Raw genomic sequence first — 7067 nt, 5'->3', positions numbered from 1 at the left:
TGTTAGGTTTGTTGGAAAATCAACTTGATTCAGGTGAACGTGAGTGTTTGAGAGAGGATGTTATTTTGGATGAGGTTAAAAAAGCAGTGGATGGTGCGAAAAAGAATAACACGCCTGGAAAAGATGGTTTGCCTGTTGAGTTTTATGTGAAAGTATGAGATCTGATTGGAGGTGATTTTGTGGATGTGTGCCAGTATATGTGGAGGAATGGTGTACTATGTGATTCTATGAAGGAAGGAGTGGTAGTTTTACTATATAAGAAGGGTGATAAGAAGTGTCTGTGTAACTGGAGGCTAATTACTCAATACAGATTACAAAGTTTTTAGCAAGATTCTTGCTAATCGGATGCATGTAGTAATTGGTAGTGTGGTTGGCGAAGATCAAGTGTGCGCAGTGCTGGGTAGATGTATGTCTGATAATCTTTTGTTGCTGCGAGATGTAATAGGGGATTGTATGTTCAGGAAAAGGAAATGTATGTGTTTAGTGTGGATTTTGAGAAAGCTTTTAATCGAGTGTCGCATGCATTTATGTTTGAGGTATTAGAAAGGATGGGCTATCCTGGGAATTTTGTGAATGCGGTGAAATGTTTGTATGATGGTTTGGTGAGTGAGGTGTTAGTGAATGGATGTTTGAGCAAGAAGGTGCTTATAAATTCAGGGGTCAGGCAGGGGTGCCCTTTGTCCCCTGTTCTGTTTATAAGTGTGATAGAACCCCTTTAGTGTATGATTTGGAGAGAGGTGATGAATGGTCTCTTGATTCCAGGGAGTAGTGGTAAGAATGTAAAGGTACTAGGGTATATGGATGACGTGGTGGTGGTGGGTGATATTATGGCTACAATGAATTGTGCAAGGTTGTTATTAGATTTCTTTTTTGGGCGTTTGGTTTTCAGGTAAATTGGGAGAAGGGTAGCTTTAAGTGTTTTGGGGATGCGAGTGTTAGGATGGATGGAGTGATATGTGAGGAAGGTGCAATTAAGGTGTTGGGTGTAAGGTTTAATAAAGATTTAAAAGGGAATGAGAGTTGGGATGAATGTGGTAAGCGGATAGAACAAAAATTAAATTTTTGGAGGTTAAGGGACCTGACATTGTCAGGCAAAGTCTTCATGATAAAATCTGTTATTCCTCCTATGTTACTTTTTATATCTCTGGTTTTTCCAGCCCCTTATAGGGGTTTTAGGAGGAATGAAAAGTTAATTTGTAATTTGGGAGTAAAATGGAGAAACTGAAAAGGGAATATTTGTGTAGATTATGGGAGAATGGGGGCATGGATTTCCCTAATTTTTAATTATGTCTTGGTTTGAATTATATCAAGACAGTGGTTGTTTTGTTAGGAAGGGATAATAAAACGGCATTTATGGTTAGATATATGGCCGGGTGGATGTTATTTGGTTGAAGTGGATGAGGAGGGATGCGATAGTGCCAATGCCGTTAAAATGTCCAGTATGGTATGAGTTTGTGGAAAAGTTTATTTTTAAGCATGATTTGTTGAATGTTCCCATGAGCGAATTTAAGGTGATAAGGAATGTAAGGAGAAGGATGCGTGTGAGAGAGTTCGAATATAATATTAGTGGTTTGAGATCGAGCAAAGCGTCATATGTATGGAGGAAGATGAGTATAAAAGGGATATCTAATAGGCAGCGTGATATTGTATGGATGTGTCTGCATTAGATTTTGCCTGTGAGAGCAGTGCAAAAGAGGAGGGACCTGATTAGGACCGAAGTGTGTCCGAGGGATGGATGTGGAGGGAGCGAATCTGTTATGCATTTAGTATGGAATTGTGATTATGTTCAGAGTGTTTGGAAGGGAGTGGGTGGTTTATGCAAGGGACTGGCGGATGGCAGTTTCATAAATTGGAGAGTGGTAATGTTTGGGATGGGTGCAAGTAGTCGGGTGAAGGAGAGATTGATGTGGCTGATAATGGCATGTGTAATAGAAAGTCTGTGGGATGTTAGGAATTTGTGTTTATTCAAGAGAAAAGTGATTTCAGTTAATAATTGTATTAGAATGGTTCTCTCTAGGTTATATGTAGTTTATTTATGGGACAGCCGTGGTGGTGGTGGTGGCTCCAATTCAGGTTTTTGGAAAGTTAAGAAATGGAGGTCACAGGTAAAGTTCCAGTAAGTCCTTGTTTGTGTTTTCTGAACTGTTATGTTATTATGTAAATATGATGTTTATAAGGTTGTAAAGGAAAGTAATATGTTTGTAATTGCTTTAAGTTACAAAAGATGGAATAAAGAAAATACCATGATGATGAAAGTTTTGGCAACGTATTTTGAGTTTTCATACTTTTGTTTGTTGCTATAAAACTTTACTGAATGGTATAGAAAAAAAAATCTGTTCTTATCAGTTTAATATCTGATACGTCCCCTATTTGGGGACCGTATATTAAATAGATTTTTAGAACAGGGAGATGGAAAAAGAGCTTGCTCTGTCCACTCCACGCATTGACCCGTTATTGCAGTACCTCCTGGAACAGTGCACTCCTCTGATCCGGTTTCTAAAAACAGATTGAATTGAAATCAGCGCAAGTTGTCTTTTAACCCTTTATGTGAATTTATTTCAGGGTCAGAGAAGCACATTTCAGATGCCAAATGTAGCATTTGCTCGATTTCACTTGACCATTTGCAACATTTTGTGTGCCTTGTCTGGCCTTGCTTTCACCTATGTATGTCAAACATTGTATTGCATTCAATATGCAATCAATCAATCAATTTGTCTTTACTGGTTGCAACAGGTGTGTTAAAGGCTGAGTCACACATAACGATATCATTAACGATATCGTTGCAACATCACGCTTTTATCACAGAGTATCAATCACCGTCAGGATGTATTTGACATTATCATTCTCCCTTGAATAGTCAATTAAACTTACGAGATCCGCTTGCCACTGCGCATCAATGTCCGAGATGTAGATTTTGTTTGTCAAAAAGCGCTTTCTAGCAGGTCTTTGTAGCGTGTATGTGTCTTGTTTATTCAACCAGTCAGTCACATCAGATGTCAATTCCGCTGAATGATCCGGGGGCCTTAGGTGTGAAATATTGTTTCTCTAATATTTCCTCATAGGAATTAGACGCCATGATTGAATAAATGATTGTGTGTCAATGATCAACAGCCGCTTGCTTCTTTCAGATACTCAATTGTATAAAATTTCAGGTTTTAATCTGGCTATATCATGATTGAGTTAATACAAGCAATAATTGTCTGTATGGGTGTGTTCTGGGTGTTAACAGAAGGCATATGGAGGGGCGTAACTGGGTGTGTGTCTGGGTGTTAACAAAAGGCTTGTTTTCTGACAGTCAGAATAAATTCAGGTGCCTGCAGCATTGCAGTACAGCACACAGCTAGCAAAACCAGGCCAGACTAATCTCAGAGCTATTCTAAATGTAAGTATATACAGAGCACCGCATTATTCTATTTTGTCTTATTATTCGCAAATGCTTAATTATATTTAACTATGCATAGCTTAAACCATAATTAAAGTTGTTATTTTTTTTAATAATTTAGTACTATATTGATGGTTAGCAACATTATTTGTTTTAATAATTTAACCGTATATTTATTATGCCATAATTTGTGTAATACAATAGTTAATAGATGTTAATACATCATAACTAGCGTATTCACCGCTTGAGTTATTTAACTGGGTATAACGACTTATTACACATGTTTGCTTAACATAGGCATATACACAGTAGGCGTAAATTTAGTTGTTGTGGTGTATAATATACACTCACCGGCCACTTTATTAGGTACACCATGCTAGTAACGGGTTGGACCCCCTTTTGCCTTCAGAACTGCCTCAATTCTTCGTGGCATAGATTCAACAAGGTGCTGGAAGCATTCCTCAGAGATTTTGGTCCATATTGACATGATGGCATCACACAGTTGCCGCAGATTTGTCGGCTGCACATCCCAAAGATGCTCCATACAAGGCAGGATGGATCCATGCTTTCATGTTGTTTACGCCAAATTCTGACCCTACCATCCGAATGTCGCAGCAGAAATCGAGACTCATCAGACCAAGCAACGTTTTTCCAATCTTCTACTGTCCAATTTCGATGAGCTTGTACAAATTGTAGCCTCAGTTTCCTGTTCTTAGCTGAAAGGAGTGGTACCCGGTGTGGTCTTCTGCTGCTGTAGCCCATCTGCCTCAAAGTTCGACGCACTGTGCGTTCAGAGATGCTCTTAGGCCTACCTTGGTTGTAACGGGTGGCGATTTGAGTCACTGTTGCCTTTCTATCAGCTCGAACCAGTCTGCCCATTCTCTTCTGACCTCTGGCATCAACAAGGCATTTCCGCCCACAGAACTGCCGCTCACTGGATTTTTTTTCTTTTTCGGACCATTCTCTGTAAACCCTAGAGATGGTTGTGCGTGAAAATCCCAGTAGATCAGCAGTTTCTGAAATACTCAGACCAGCCCTTCTGGCACCAACAACCATGCCACGTTCAAAGGCACTCAAATCACCTTTCTTCCCCATACTGATGCTCGGTTTGAACTGCAGGAGATTGTCTTGACCATGTCTACATGCCTAAATGCACTGAGTTGCCGCCATGTGATTGGCTGATTAGAAATTAAGTGTTAACAAGAAGTTGGACAGGTGTACCTAATAAAGTGGCCAGTGAGTGTAGTTTCACTGTGTAAACCATATTTGTGGTGTAAAATTAATATAGCAAGACTTATTCCGTATTACCTGTTTTGCTTAACATAGCCATATTTATACAGTAGGCACAAATTTAGTTGTGTTGTATAATATAGTTTTACGGTATAACCCATATTTATGGTGTAAAATTAATATAGATATACTTATCCGTATCACATATGTTTTGCTTAACATAGGCATATTTATGCAGTAGGCTCAAATTTACTTCGCATACTATATAAAACGTATTTGTCTGTGGCGCAGAATTAATATAGATAGCACAGAAAATTTACACAGTTAATTTATTTTAGATGGAATCCCAAATTTTTTTGGATTTTTCCGACCTAATTGAGGATTCGACATAAGGTATGCTTCAAGCTTTATATAAATACAACTCTTAGTGTGCCATTCTAATTAAGGGCTGTTTTGTGTATTATTTTTATATTGTTTTATTCTTTCTTGCTTAAGATGAACTTATGAGGGCCCTCCCCGATGAAGTTTTAACAGACTTCAGTTTGTCTGCTCTGGAGTGTGATACACCTGGAGCTGAGTATAGTAACACTACTGAAGCGGGTGCCGCGGTATGGGATTTGGCACAAGACATCATAGGTGCGGTGTGTGCGTGTGCATGCGTGTGTGCGCGTGTGTGTGTGTATATATATATATATATATATATATATATATATATATCTTTTAAGTACATGCATTTAGATGTGTAAATATATATGAATTCTTTACAGATGTCGGCCTGATTCCAGAGCCAAATACCTCGGAACACAATCAGACGGCCGCTGAAGACCTGCTGTACCAGACCCCCACACCGAGAAACAGCCCGGTTTCTAGAGGCCCTAAAAACCCACGATGGACTGCGAGCAAGAAAGGAAAAGGTAGCAATCGTATGAAAACGTGTTTTTGCACAACCGCTCTGGGAAAATCCCACTCGCCTCTACTAAGTCCTATATCTTTATCTAAAGCTTGTAAAGTGAAGCCTAGGAGAATTGTATTCACAAAAGAGAATATACCTCTGCTAATGGAGAACCTCACAGAAGCCCCAGAAGCCACCACGGCAATCGTCCATCCCACATCGCAAGCCCGTAAGTGTATATTTTGATATACATGCATAGTCTATGAGTCTATGTACAATCAATGATACACTCCAATGAGTTCCCGGTCCCACACATATCTGACACATGTATAATCTTTCCAGCAGCGAAGCGCAGAGACAGGCGGTGGTCTCGCACATATCTGACACATGTACAATCTTTCCTGCAGCTAAACGCAAAGTCATGAGAAAAACACCTCCAGCACCTCTACAGCCGCTACAGCTCTCAGAGAATGATGCGTCACCAGTGTGGTCGGCAATACAGATGGCTAATGGACCTGTTAGAACACCCCCGGCATCACCGATCTGTGTGGTGCAAGGCCTGGGAAACCCTGTGCCGGCGGACCAGCGTGAAATACCCCATTCAAGTGCTAACCAGCCATCGATCAGTCGTGTGAATGACCCGGCGCTACTATACCAAGAAGTGATAGAGGCACCCCGAAAACAAAAGCAAAAAAACAAAGCATATTACAGAGCCAACAAGCACATCCAGTGCCGTGAGTGCCACACCCCCGCTGACTTGTGAAGAGCTTGATTGCGCGATTGATCAGCTCGCTGATGGTAAGCAATCAGCCATAGAACCGTTCATTATAAGTATGGCACACACTATGCAGCCGCCAGCAGCATATCTAACTGTACCTGCTAATTCCTCTGGTGCCGGTCCCTCATGCGCCTCTAATTTGGGTGCCACATCTCATGCCTGTGTATCTAACTCTGTTAGTGTTAAGAAGCGGTTAAAGAGCTCGTTACCAGTGGCTGTTAAGGTGTGTAAAAAGCCAAGGATTCAAGCAGCGGTGTCAGTACCGGCTAACGATACAGAATCCACATCTACAAATCTGCTGCATGAATCCGTCGGTTGGGGCCCCACTGAAATGCCTGTGTTTAAGGAACAGTTCACCCGCTACTTACGCTACAAACTCTGGGTCCCCAAAATAATATTTTTTTGTGCTACTTTTGAAAAATTATTAGCAACACTAACCCCAACACATGCTAATAAGGCCGAACTATATGCACTCCGGAACCTGCAGCTGGATGGTGAGATAACATCTGCAGCTACCCCATTATGACTGAATGTGGTTGGGTACGGTGTGCATAAATCACCTAAACCAGCACTACCCAGGCATAATAGGGCTAGAGTAATAAAGAGGACTCTAAATTTGTTGGTCAGCGCTAAACGCGTGCTATGCGCTAGGAGGCGACATGGTGGCGTGTGTCCTGCAATAGCACTACAGACCCCCCAGTTGTCACAACAAGTCAGACCAGCATTCACATAGCCAAGATAAATCTGCAAATGCCCTGCATGTAGCTACACAAAATTCACAAGCC

General features: G+C 40.8%; 1 long non-coding RNA gene and 1 other non-coding gene across 2 annotated transcripts; both read left to right on the top strand.

The window, feature by feature from the left end:
* The first annotated feature begins 2299 nt into the window (after nucleotides 1–2299).
* Nucleotides 2300–2485, top strand: LOC143770671 (U2 spliceosomal RNA). The gene has a single exon (XR_013214694.1). It is a non-coding gene; the product is annotated as a U2 spliceosomal RNA (small nuclear RNA).
* A 2933-nt stretch (nucleotides 2486–5418) lies between these two features.
* LOC143769237 (uncharacterized) lies at nucleotides 5419–6246 on the top strand. Its single transcript, XR_013214289.1, has 3 exons — nucleotides 5419–5526; nucleotides 5614–5733; nucleotides 5912–6246. It is a non-coding gene; the product is annotated as an uncharacterized LOC143769237 (long non-coding RNA).
* The last annotated feature ends 821 nt before the right edge of the window (nucleotides 6247–7067 follow it).

This window comes from Ranitomeya variabilis, chromosome 4 (assembly GCF_051348905.1).
Source record: "Ranitomeya variabilis isolate aRanVar5 chromosome 4, aRanVar5.hap1, whole genome shotgun sequence".
NCBI classification, from domain to species: Eukaryota; Metazoa; Chordata; class Amphibia; order Anura; family Dendrobatidae; genus Ranitomeya; species Ranitomeya variabilis.
Note: the sequence above shows the minus strand (reverse complement) of the source record. Positions and strands in the feature narration are given on the sequence as shown.